Source organism: Nothoprocta perdicaria, unplaced genomic scaffold, assembly GCF_003342845.1.
Source record: "Nothoprocta perdicaria isolate Ctin4 unplaced genomic scaffold, notPer1 scaffold_182, whole genome shotgun sequence".
Taxonomy (NCBI): Eukaryota; Metazoa; Chordata; class Aves; order Tinamiformes; family Tinamidae; genus Nothoprocta; species Nothoprocta perdicaria.
Window position 1 is genome coordinate 522,396 of NW_020455005.1, and position 14,166 is coordinate 536,561.

Here is a 14,166-nt window from a genome sequence, read left to right on the forward strand (position 1 = left end):
GGGGGCAGCCGGGGGGGGGGGCTGGCAGCGCGCCCCGCCCCCCACACAAAGGCGGCGGGGGGAGGGGGCTGCGTGCGCCGCCACACGCGCACCTATAGGCGCCTATAGGCGCCCATACAGTGACACGCGCGCGCACGCGGCTCGCCCGGCCCCCTCAGCCTCCCCTCAGGCGGCGGCCGTTACCCGCTGGCCGTTGCCCGCGCGCGCCGTTACGCGCCGGCCGTTAGGGCGACGACCGTTACGCGCCGGCCGCTACGCGCGGGGCCGCGTGGCTGAGGCGCGGGCGCTGCCGTGCCGAGATGTGCCTCACTCCCGCATCTCCCCCCGAATTAAAGATGTGTTTATCCGTTTATTTACTGCCTCTGTGCGGAGGGGAGCGCGGGGCTCAACGGCTCGCCCGGTGCAGCCGTGGCAAGGGCGGCCGTTATCCCCGGGCTGCGCTGCTGCCCTGGCGGCTCGCGGCTGCCCGGTACAGCAGAGCGCGCTGCCGGCGTGCCCCTGCTTCCCTTCGCCGGGATGGTGATTGCGCGGGATTTTTCCTTAAGACGGCAGGAAGGCTTGGAACGGCGCGTTTGGCTTGCTTTAAATACACACTGGAAAGATTAAATGTGTTCTGTGTGGGTATGAGTAGGATCTCCTTAAAATCTTCTGTTGAGCCTGTCAAAGAGGAGTTCGTTTCGCCTGCAACAATGTCTCGTCTACATTCTGTTTCTTACGCTTAAATCGCTGACATTTTTGAGCATTAAAAAAAAAAAAAAAGAAAAGAAAAAAAGAAAAAAGTTGAGCTCAACTCCTTTGCTCGTTTCGTGACTGAAAGGAGCCTTGCCGACTCCCTTCAGATGGCAGAGGGATTAGCAGCAAGGAGCGTGTTTCCCTCCCCATAGCACTGAAATAGGAAGAAACTGGGATTTTAGAGAGAGCACTGAAAGGTGCGATAGGAAACAGACCTCCAGCTGAAAAATCCTAGCGTACGTCTGCAGCAGTAAGGTCACCACCACTGCGAGGCAAAGGTGCTCTCACTTCCCTCACAGCCCAGAAGAATAAGGCAGAAGTGGCAAAAACAGAACTGAAGACACTTTTTAGCAGCACAACAGGACCTCACAGGAACTCCTGGGGAGCCTTTGCCAGCAGTGAAGGAGCTGCAGGAGTCAAGCCGCGGAGAAGGGATGTGCCATGGGCTCCGTCCGCACTTCAGAAGAGCCCCAGGAATGTAGGGTCTGGCCTGAGACTCACTAGCAGTAGCCATAATAAGACCCTGGAATCTTTTTTTCTTTTTCATTTTTTTTCCTGTAGTATTAAAAAACAGTGAATTCTAACATTTCTGAAACTAACATAGCTAACTTCCCAAGTGTGGTGCTTGAAAGCGAGGTTTCCCTTCTGGGTTCCCCACCACCAGCAACTGCACTTGCTGTTCTCAGTGTCCTCTTGCACGTGGCTCAGAATGGCTGAACTCTTACAAAGCACAACAGATATTCCCAGAATCCCAATATACACTCGCATTTGGTAGGGATAAGATAGACTGCATAAGGGGAAGTTGCTTACAAACACAATCTTGGGTAGCAGCAGAGCTTTTTGAAACCTCCTGCTTTAAAAAGCAAAGCTAAATCCAGAAAAGTCTTCTACTTTGAATCGCCATCACTTTTCAGATAATGTGAAGTCATCCTAATGAAGAAGACAAAATGAATTCTTACATCGAAGACCTATCACTGGTTTCTCAAAATAGCTGTTGGCACAGCTTTAATAAAAGGCCTAGACCTTTTCCCAAGAAACTGTAACCATTTAAAACAGTTATGCTTAAAATAGAGATATGTATAAATATATGAATAAATACTGTAGCATAAAGTTCAAAGTGACCTTTTCTGATACACCTTTACCTTACAGGGTTGCTCTGTTTAGTGAAAGTTCTGAAAACACCTGGTAGAATACTTCTCAACACTCCCTATAAATATCATACCAGAGCAGTCTTTTTCTGAAGAAGTTACACAAACTGAATTGATAATCTGACAGAAAAATTAACTCTGAAATGTCAGCATAGACAAAGTTTGCTTGAATATTAGAGGGACTTTGGAGAGTGTATCTGCAAGCTCAGATAGAGCGAAGGGAAGACAAAAACAAGTGTCTTTTAGGATTAAATCTGTCATTCCTTCCAGAATGAATTCCTTCCAGAACTCCTTCCTCCTGTCATTCCTGACTAACAACTGGGGGCTTGGCTGTAGACTGAGCACCTCTTGCACCTCTGGCTGCTAATTCTGGATTCTGATGCTCAGTTCTTGATCACCAAACAGTGGCTTTCAACTTCTTTTTCTACTTGCAGTCTCCAAAGACCTTTCAAGTGGAGTTTATCCCTCCCAACAATAGACTCCGTTTTCTCTGTCAAGCTCCATAAAAACAGCCTACAGTCCCCCGGTACTTCTCCAGCACATGCTGAAGACGGTGGTCTTAGAGCATGGCCTGTTATTGTGGTGCTAGGATGGACTTCAGATGGCTTTATCTCCCTGTGTCCTAATAATAAGTTCTCTTCAAGTGATAGCAGGTTATCTCTGCAGTTGTTATGACTCCTAACTTTTTAGAATTGTTATTATTTCCATTTATGTATTATTTTGTGTGATTATGTTCTTGTGAAAATGTTACCAATAGCATATGGAAGACCACCAACTGCCAGCACAGAAGATAATGTATTTAAAGTGCTCAGGCATGATCCCACACACATCTTAGACACTAAAATAAGTTCTGGAAACCATTTAATTGTTCCATTTGTTACTTGGAAGGCAAAGATTAGCTGAAAGGAAGATGTTCAGATTTTAAACATGAAGCTCATGAAACTCATAAGGGGATACAGAGCATCAGGATCTATAGAAGCCATAGATTTGTCAGTCACATAACGGCACTGATCTGAACATCTTCATCAAGTCAGGGGAAAATAAATCTGGTATTGACATTACAGAGACCCTAACACTTCCTGAAATGTGGTAGCACATATTTCTCGTGTGAAAACCTGTATTTTTCGAAAAGAAACCTGGTTCAAGAGTGCTCAGCGTGGATTCTGCAGACAGGTGAATAACTCTGTCAGACTGGAGCAGTAGGACTACATTTCTTTTAGCAAGATAGAAATATGAGGTCTATGATCTCAATAAGCAGCTATCAGACAAGATAAAATCCCAATCCTACTGAAATCAGTGAGGACTTTGCCCCTGCGTGTAATGAAGCCAAATATAATGGGAAATTTTCAAGAGGACTTTAAATCCGTCTATTATAATGTGTGGATTGGAAAACAAGAATACCAATTTTTTAAATGCATGGTATTCAAAATATATTTCTGTTCTGTTTCAAAGCAAAATATTGTTTTTCAATATAAGAAAACATAATAGAGAGAGGTTCATTTCTCTCTTTCGTACCTACCATAGCACATTTGAAAGTATCTTGCCTGCTGGAGGATATTTTTGTTTATTTGGTTTTTTTTTTTTTTTTTTTTTGTTTTTGGGTTTTTTTTTTTTTTTGGTTAAATATCTTGCTATTTTCAAAGTCGAGAAGAAAAAAGCTCTGTGATTCTGTCTTTGGTGGTCACTAAACACCCTTAAAGACCCAGATTTAAGTGCCTGCTGCATCAGGGACCTGATCCAGAGAGAACTTGGATTTTTTTCCTCCATTCCCTAAATTCACAAATTCAATTTGCTAAGCCCAGTGTTTTTGTCTTATCCAGGCTTTGCATTTCCAGCTTTAAATTTGTACTTGAATTTTTGCAAGTACAGTAATTGGGACTTCTGAGAAACAAATATTGGCATAAAATGATAGGTGCAAACGAGTTGCCTAAAGTAATGAGTAAAACGAGTTGCCCCGGGTTGAATTTATCTTCTGTTATTCATACTCCTATTTATTAGTTCTTACACGTTTTAAATGGGCACCTATCCATTTGCAGGGGTTGCTTCTCAGATCACACAAGCGCAACGCATCTCCATGAGCCCTTCAGTTTGGTCTTTATTAATGTGCCAGTCTCTTTAACGTGATTATCGAGACATTATTTCTCATCAGTGCCCGCCACGGAGGAGGAGATAAACAAGCAGGCCGGATTTTCCAGCCGGTAAATATGTAAGCAGCGTGACAGCTTAAGCGAGAAAGGCAGCGACATCCAACAAACGGCCCGAACGGCGGTCTCCGCGCAGGCTAGGAACGCCACGACAGTTTGCTGGGGCACTGCAGCGGGCAAAATGGGGGTAATTCCACCCAATTGGGGGTGACTCCACGAGCGAGCGCTCGGGGCCTGGGCGAGGAGCCCTGGTCCCCGGGGTGCGTGTGCCTCGGCCGCCGCGCTCAGAGCTCCCCCTCCTGTTCCCGCACAAGGAAACGCCTCGTGGGCCCGCGTCCGAGCCGCTGCGTGTGAGGAAACGTCTTCAAAGACACACACGCACGCGTGCACCGACGTGCTGCGAGGAAGCAGCGGGCAAAACGGCAGAGCGGCCCTACTCGTCCAAGTTATAACCACAGGTTTGGCACTCCAAAACAAACACACGGTTCTTACTATTTTTTTTTTCACTTAAAATTGCCATTAATTTACCTTTACCTTGCCAAGAATTTTCCAGCCCTCCATCGGGTTGCTCAGTAGCGCCAGTCACTGTGGAAAAGGCAACATGTCTATGCAACCTTTGGTAAGCTCCTCTTCACGTGTATGAGAGATGAAGTCACAATAAACAGCTGTTGAAATTCAGGTATTCTGTTTGTTGAAGTGTTTAATTAAGTGAAGAAATTAACTATAGGCATTCATAGAAAAGAACCATTATATGTTTTTCTCTTTTTTAAATTTAAAGTGGAAATGTTTTCAGTTCTATTGCCTTGTTTTGTCAGATACGTAACAGCGGTAGATTATTTACACCATCAGAAGCAAATACATGCATTAATTTAAATATCTACTCCCTTTTTTTTTTTTTTTAATACAGGCAGCCACTTGCATACGCACGGAAAACAGAGATGTGAACCTCTCCCTCACTTCTGCTCCCGCCAGTTCCCACTTGCACGTCAGCCCTGTTATTCCACCGCTGCCTTTTGGAGCTCCATTGCATTCATTCCGTGCTGGGACGAGTGCCCCCCGCGCTCCTCGTGCAACAGCACCGGTACGTTCCCCAAATTGCAGCTGGGGGTGCTAATCACAGCCCAGAGTTTCCTTCCACGACTAGAGGCTGTTCTGCAAAACGTCAAAACGCGGCCTCTCCGAAGCAGGCCGAGGGAGGCAGATGCAGCGAGAGTGGTGGCGGCTTTCCAAGAGGGATGAAGGTCTGGAAATGTTTGGAGGTGTTTTAATATTAATGAATGTTTCAGTCTTTGCGTTGCCTTAGAGTATCAGTGTCGGATCTGTGCAGATTAATGGCAAGATAGAGTCCTCACGCTGTTAATGTTTTTTAAAGTTATGGCAAATGTGGAGGAGCTTTATTTAACTTATTATAATTAATGGTTGCTCTTCTTGCCTGGAACGTCATGTAATTTAATAAATTGAAAGAACTGTTAACTTGTTCCTCTGGTGCTTTGTCAAATGCTTCTGCGCCTTCTCTTAAAATGCCTTTTTGTTTGCTTAATTTCTGATGTTTCCTACAGCAAGAGTATACAAGAAGTCTCTTCCTTCTTTAGTATCAGAGCACACACGTCATTAAAAAACAGTTGAGATTAAACCTTTCAAAAGGTACTAGCTATGCATGCAAAACCAAGTAAGTAAAACTGCTCTGGCTGTCAGTACTAACTTGGGGTAAAAATCTCTCCCTCTGCCCGGCTGTTACCCGATGGCTCTGAATGTAATGCCAGGATCAGGTGAGGGACTGGGAAGGGCCTATGGCTGGTCAAGAAACTTGAAGTCATCACATTCGACTTGAACTTGGATGCTCCAGACTTTGTTAGTGCTAAGGACTGCATCTCGGAATGGAGCCTGTGAATCTTTTTTAAAAGCTTGATTTGGTTAAAACTGTGGGTTGCTTGCTCAGTAATCCCTGTCGTGAAGAGCACATACCACAGCCCTCTTTCCTCCAGTTGAAATCCCAAATTTTGACATGTATTTTAAAAGGCCACTTTGGGGTAAGTCTGAGGTCCTCCAGAGTCTCTCCTGCTTCTTATCTTTCCATCTCCTGTTTCTTTGGTCCCCTGAAACCAGGGAAGTGTCGAGCTCGGCAGCCGCGGCGGGCGCAGACCTGCTCTCCCAGCAGCTGGCCCGCGGCTGCAGAGCTCCCTCTGAGGCGATCGGAGAACCCCCGCAGCCCAGCAAAGCCAGCCCTTCACCTGCTGTTCCTCAGCAAGAGCATAACCCGCCCTTCCCCTTCTTCCCCTTCTCCCTGCAGAAGGCAGCAAGACAGAGAAGTCTCCTTGTTTTCCTTTCAATACATGAGGGAATCGCCCAGATGCTACTCCGAGCTTTGTACCTCGAGGCAGGAAAGGCAGCGCAGAGAGGATGTGGGGCGCAGAGAAAGCAGGAGAAGAGGAAAAACTGCATGGGGTTTAGATATAGCAGAAAGTCCCCCCTTCCCTTTAACTTCATTCTTTTTCTTTTTTTTTTTTTTTTTTAACACATCAATTGTGCTGATATACACTTCTTAAAACATTATTACAGTCATCTACATCAAGCTCTTCTCAAAAGGAATCCCTCCTCTCTTTGTCTTTCTGTGGCGAATAAAAGGAGTCTTTACAATAAAGAAAGTGGTTTATACATTTTCTAATAATCCTGTATTTCCCCAGTGAGCTTTGTTGCATGATATAGTATGTCAGTTTAAGTAACATCTGTCAAGGGATGGAAAACAATTATAGGTTCTTTTCATTCATAAAAGTCATTCTGGAATTTTTTATCCTTAATTTTCTTGTCAGGCTTTCAAAAACATTACATCATTTTGTCCAAATTACCTCTTGCATTGCATACACGAGATATAGTAGCTTATTCACTTCTTTCCTGGACCTAAAGAAACATGCCAAGATACTTAAAGTGACAGGTGCTAAATGATTTAGACTTGGGTAAAGTTGGGCTTTGACATGTCATTATCTGACAATTACTGCTCTCCTGCAATGCCGTTTTCCTGGCAGCATCTTACATGACACATGATTCTGTCTCTTGATCTTCTCAGTTATATTTACACAAATTTTACACGTCCTAATATATAATGGCAATTCATTCACATCACTGTGTCTAAAAGTCTGTCAAAAACAAACAAGCAAACACAGCTTGGGAATACGTAGCAGAAATATATTCAAGACTAGGATATATTTATTTCGAGTGTAGGAAAACATTCTTTATTCACAGAATGGTTGAGGTTGGAAGGTGCTTCTGGAGATCATGTTGTCCAACCCCCTTGCTCCAGGCACAGTCAAACAGAGCAGCTTGCTCAGGGCTGTGTCCAGTGGGGTTTGTCTGTGTCCAAGGATCCTCTCAGTGATCATCCTTCACAGTAAAAATATTTTTTTTCTTGTGTTTAGATGGAATTTCCCGTGTTTCAATTTGCGCCTTTTGCCTGTCCTGTCTCTGGGCACCACCAGGAAGAGTCTGGACCTACCAGCTTTGCTCCTACCGAGGTGTTTGCTCACACTGACCAGATCCTCCCTCAGCCTTCTCTTCTCCAGACCAAACAGCCCCAAGTCTCTCCTCCTTTCCTCATATGAGAGATGCTCCAGTCCCCTCATCCTCTTAGTAGCCAGCGCAGACTGGGTTTGCTCAGCAGCTCCGTCTCTCTCTTGCACTGGTGAGCCCAGCAGTAAGCTCAAGCAGCAAGTCGGCTGCCAAGGCTGCTTCCCACCTCAGGGCAATCCAAGAAACTGCCCCTTGCAAATCACCATTGTGCCACAACTAATGGGGGCAACCACGTTAGCCTCAGTGCAAGAAGCTGGAAGAGATTTATTGGCTTAACCTGTACTGCCAAGACCTAAACTAGGTCTAAGACCAGCTTCAAAACTCAGCTGCCCACATGGTTAAGTCAAGCCTTCTTGTTAACTGGACCTGTGTTATTAATATTGCAGCTATCAGTTCATTTTGCAGATAAGAAATTATAGGCCCAGAGAGATAACGTGCCCAAAGCTCATGCACTTGGAGAGTCTCAGAGCTTGCAGTAAAACCAGCCCTGATGCTCCGTGGGATGGTGCCATCTCCATGAGAACGTGTCCCGTGACGTTCCTGGAAGCAAACAGCGTGTGAGACTCCCGTTGAGTCAGCGTGACTTTGAGCTCACCCTTGAAACACCAGCGACCTCTGAAAGAGCACAGGGATGGCACCACAGGCAGATTTTGCCTCAGTTGGCTGCAAATATGGTTATATCTGAACTAACTGCCAGAGCTGTAATTTATGAGACTCTTCACAGGTTCCACAAAGCAAGGAAATTCAAAGTTGAAAGGCTTTTTCCAAGCAGCACATGCCAGGCATTTGTGCATGAATTGCGGGAGGGGAAATGATATGTTTCTCTCAGAGCTGTTGTTGCCATCGTGGAAAGTGAGCAAGCATCTGTGCTTCGGAAATGAGCGGAAGGAAGGTGCTTCGTGAGAGAGAGCATGTGGGAAAGCATCTTAAAATGGTGAGAGCGTATGAAAGTGGCAGGAGTTCTGAATGCCGCTGGGGAGGAGAAGTGGAGCAAGCCTGACATGTAGAAAGGTGTCGAGAAAGCAAAAAGACATGTAAAGGGGAGTGTATTGAAGGCAAGAAGAGAAATTTGGCTCGAGAAGAGGTCTGAGAACATTCCAAAATTGAGAGAGGAACAAAGAAAGGAGGAAAAGATACAGAACAGACGGAGAGGTTATTGGATGACTGTGATGGTGAAAGAGTAAGCACAGGTTTTAGGTGTGCTTTATTGAAAAAGAAAAAAAAAAAAAAACCATATAAATCTGAAAATGAGGTGTCCCAAAAGGACTCATGATACAGCAGTGGTCTATATATTTACGCTACCCAAAGTCTGTAAGATGATTGTGCTCTCTAACTTTTATCTGAAAAAACCCTGAAGAGACTTCCTGAAATAATGAAAAGTCTGATCTTTCCTCCTGTTTAGCCATATTTAACTCTAGAGGATTGCTTATCTTCAGTCATTGCAAGCAAGGGTGGCCCAGCCAGTCTAAAGGTCCTTAACTTCACTCTGGAGCTGACTATTTCCATGTTGCTGCTCTTCCAAGATAACTGCAGAGTAACAATTTAATACTTGAGCGCCCGGAGTCAGGCAGGCTCTTTGCATAAAAGTGTTCTCTTGTGCGTGCCGAGTGCCTGCAGCTCCCCCCAGGAAGCGAGGGGTGCCTGAGCACCTCGGAAAACCAGGTCACTGCCACTCAGGAGCTCAGAAAAGAGAAGAGATGCCCGAGTTTGAGACTAAACTCACAAGTCGGTGGCCTCGCACTGGAATAGGGCTTCTCTGAAGGTCTGCCGCGTCTTTGGTTGTTTAAATTTTAGAAGGTAACGAGTATGTTTTTGTAGTTCAGGTGATTATATCTCCAGAGAAAATATGAGGACACCAGAAAGAGGGAATGAAAAATAGAAAAAGTGAGCAAGATGCAGGGGTAGGGGAATTAAAAAAGAAAGGGATGGAAAGAGATACTCTTCAAACCTTCTAGACTAGCCTGGGCGTGCCTCATTGGCTTTTAATGCAAACTATTAATCAGCAGGCTTCAAGTAAACATAATGAAGTATTTTCTTCCATAATGCCTAATGAAACTGTGGAACACGTGTCCGCAGGATGTCTGGGGCAGCAAAAGTGTAAACAGGCTCAAAGAAGAACTTACACAGAGCTCTAGAAAGCACATTCACTTTGGCTTTATAAAGCTCAGTAGACTTGATAGAACATCTGGCTCAAGATGTGCCTGAAGCGCAGGCAGCGGGAAGCCAGGAGGGCATTTCACAGCAAACCTGCTTGGTGTCTCATACTCTTCCCTTAAACATTGCATTGTGGCTGTTATCACAGACACGGGATTCTTAGATGCCCTTTCATCTGACCCAATGTTCTTTTATTCTGTTTTGCATTAGCATGATTTATGATTTATTTCCCTTCTATGGCTTACTTAACTGTACCGGCTTAGATCAATTGTTCTGTCTCTTGCACAGCAGAAAAAGCAGTGACTGCCACATTGTTATTATTTTAATCGTTTGAGAGCATGTGTTGAAGTGGCAACCAGGCCTTTCAATTACAGGGGTTAAAACAAGAGCGGGTGCTGTGAGTCAAGGCGACGTGAAGATAAATGTGTCTCCCCTTGTACGCGGAGGGTCATCACGCTTTGTTTCCAGTGGCCCTTGACAAAGGGGCAAATTCAAAAGCAGAGGGAATCCTACTGAAGAACAGACATTATTGAATCAAAGGGTTTCTCTACATCAGCAGGAAAATGTATAGGCTATATAGTGTGAATGAGTAGAGTGTAGATAAATGATATCTTAATTTATATTGTTTTGATTCCCTAAAGCCATTTAGCTGGTGCTGTTTAAACGCATTGCTTAGTTCTGATACAGAATTACAAGGACTGATTCAAATAATTTTGTTTAACATAGAGTACCTAACTTATTTTTTAAAATCATTTTATTTATCATCTAGGCTGAGTTTCAAATATTTAGATTTGGCTCCCTGAAAAGCCTTACTTTCCAGCTGATTTTACGCAGTGAGAGAGCACAGAGTGAGAGGATCCTCTTAGATAACCATTTCCTTGAGCAGTCAGAGCTTTAAAGTTCATCAGTAAACAGCAAGCTAATGCCATGTCTCTGGGGTTGAGCATTCCTGCTGTTCTGCGCCATTCAGGAATTGGGCTGTGGGTTTTTCAGGAGATGGATTTTTCCGGCAGACTTCAAGGGGCAGTTATGAATAGAAAGGCACAGAACCCAAGGTGGTGATAACAAAAAGCACCAGTGACTTCTGCAAAGTTTACCATGGAGGAAAAGCTTGAGTGGAGATTCCATAGCTTCCCCTGCCAGTTTAATTACTAAAAAGAACAGAAAAAGGTTTTCCCACACATTTTCCCCCCCACACACTTTAAGCTGTCATTACTACTAAAAAGAACATTGAATACTCGAGTTATGAATTGGTTATGCATGTGAATAGCAAGCAGTAAAATATAAATAACGCCTCATAAATTACATATACTTAGCCTCTGAGAAACAAGCATTTTAAGTGAGGAATGCTTACATTTACTTAAATCTGTAGAAAATGTATATGCTCTGTATATTTTCCTTTTCTTCCTACTAGACCAGGACATTAATTACTCTGTTTATCACATCCCAATATTGGCTTTAGGGAGAGTTCTCCAATCTATTTTTCACCTAAGATCCCACATCACATTTCTCTTGCTGTACTCTCACACATCTTCTGTGATTTTAAAGGATGCTGGGATGGAATTCACTTTAAAAAAAAATCCATATAAAATCTATAGATGTGCGGGGAGGAGGGGAAATGGAGGGCATGTGAGTAAGGCACAGCTCAGTCTGGCTCTCATATATTGTTTGCTGCATTTCACTCTTAAGTAGACCGTGCACCGCTTAGACAAGAGATCACCTCCCTGGCCAGCTTTAAGACGTGCCTGAATGGAGTTTCCCAGTGCTGCTAGAATGCAGCCGGGGGGCTGCCAAGCTGCAGCGGTGGGGCTGAACCCAGAGGCTTCTCGGGGAAGTTAATGATGGGGGAGGCTTGGGGGAAAAAAAGCAAAATGTTTAAAGGCTGCTGTCGTACTGGATGACGGGTCCTGCGCCAGCTTCAATTGCCTGTCAAACCACGAGCAGCACAGTGCTCATCTCGCTCCTCTTCCTTCGGTAGATTTCTCAGCAATAAAATATTATTGTTTTAACTGACCCTCGAAACCTTTCAAATTTACCTGTGGGGGGTCACTACCAGCCAGAGGACACAGTCTAAGAAGCTGTTTTACATTTGAAATTGGGTTGAGAGGGAAAAGAAAAACCCCACTGGGTGAGCGTACGAGGGAGGGGAGTTATCAGGCGCTCATTCATCTGTTTCTGTTCCTCCTCAGCTTGCCGAAACGGAGGGACTTCAATTGATCTGTTGTCTCTGCAGGGCGAGCTGCGCTCGGGAGCTTGAGCACAGCGGGGGCAAATCCCGTCGCCCGAGCAGGGCTGGGAGAGCGCCCAGCAGCTCCGGCTTCCCAGCTGGGCTGGGCACCCAGCGTGGGCTTGCGTGCAAGGTGAAAGCGGCCACGTGCAGCAAACAACAGATCTCTGCACCTCCGCTCTATTTATTTGTTGAATACATGCGTGTATTATTGGTTATTACGATGCATCATTATTTGTTATTACGCACTTGTCGTTTATCAACCAGCAACAAATTGTATTCTGGTATTGATATCTGCGTATGTACATTTAGGCTTAAAACTCAATACCTTTCAGTGTCAGATTCTGTCCAGGGGAGATGCGTAGCACTAAAATCAACCGAAGTTTAATGAGTGTCATCTAAACAGAACCTGCCCCAAAGCCGACAGCGAGGCAGCTGTGCTGCTGCTGCTGCTGCAACAGCCAGCCCTAGAATCAATACGGCCTTCATCCCATGCCGTAGTCTGCAGGCTAGCGGGAAAACAGGCAGCCTTGCGGACAGAGAACAGAACTGGGCGTCAAGAGAAATGAATTCTTTCCTCAGTTTGCCTCAGGGGCTTTGTGAAACCTTGGGCAAATCACCTAACCCCTGTTAAACCTCCTGACTTGGCAAAATGGAAATGATCGGAACTGTCTGCTTCCCCAGGATGCTCTGAGCTCTGTGTTCAAACCTCTGTGTGTTCAAACCTCTGCATGTGGATGTGTGAACTCCTGGGAGAGCTTCACAAGGAGCAGACATACATATTGCTGTGAGCTTGTGTAAAGAGTCTGAGCAGATGACCAAAGACTCAACTCTTAAATGAGTTAAACTCTTTTTAAATAAAGCCACGTCCAGATCAGGCTCTATTAACAACGAGAGATTGAAAGGTCAAATGCTCCGCAGTCAAACGAGAGCACCTTGCAAAGTTTTATTTGAGGTGGTAGTCCATAAAGTATTTCCTCATTCTAGTTGTTAGAAAAGATACCCCGACTTGGCATTAGCGGTGGCTTTGATGTATTCTCCAGCATATTAGTCCAGCCCATGCTGCTGTAAACAGAAGTGTCTCTTCACCTTTCATCTTTGTTCTTCAGCTTCGATACTGGCCCCCCGCAGTGGCTGCTTTCTCCTCCTGGGAGGCTTAACAGTGTCGATTGATAGAGGGAAAAAAAAGCTTCATTTTTCTTCTCTACTTAAGACTCAAAAGAAATAGACACATCTATTGTTTAGTCACTGGAGCTCTTGAAATAACGTGGGGATTTCTGTTGAATCTGAGGGGAAATGAGCCAAGAAGGGGAAAAAATAAAAAGCATGCTGTTTTGTGCACAACTTAAAACACAGTAAGCACATCATAGTTTTGCTTCTGATGTATTTTTTGGAGAGAAGCACTGAGCAAATCTAAATTATAAGCAGTGTGAGTAGCAAAAAGCAGTAAATTTGTCCATCATTACACAGCAAAAGATTCTGGCTTTCGATACTTTATGACCTTGTCAAATTTTAACTAATTTGTGATTCATTTTTTCTATGATTGGAGTCTCAGCCTGAAGCTGATTTTTAAAATAGCCGAGTCAATTATTTGCAGAATGCGATTGGGGAACAATACATCATCGTGCCTGTGATAAACAAATTTGTTGGACAGCATGACTGAGAAACCCTAGCATCTCCATGTTCTAAAATCCAAATTTGGCAAGGGATTTGCACCGAGACTTGGGAGGAGTGGGGAATATCTCAGACTGTTTCCATTAAAAATGTAAACACCCACCCCTGGCCAGAATGGTGTTTTCACATTCTAGTGTCTGAAAAACCCAAGTGCAGTGAGCATCTGCTGTGGGTTTGCTGGGGTTGGGCAAGACTCTCCTGCAGGGGCTTTTGGAAGTAGCACTGGCCATTCATGTTCTTTCTATGCATGAATATGTGTAGAATGTGTTCTATACATGAATGTGTATAGAAAGAAGAGCCCCTGATCAACATGCAGAATGTGATGACATGAAGATTACTGCAACAAAAATCAACAAAAAAAAACAATAAAAAGAGGAGCAAGCTCTAGCGAAAAGGGAGGTAAAGGGAAGTAAAGGGAGAAGAGAGAGAAGAGAAGAGAAGAGAAGAGAAGAGAAGAGAAGAGAAGAGAAGAGAAGAGAAGAGAAGAGAAGAGAAGAGAAGAGAAGAGAAGAGAAGAGAAGAG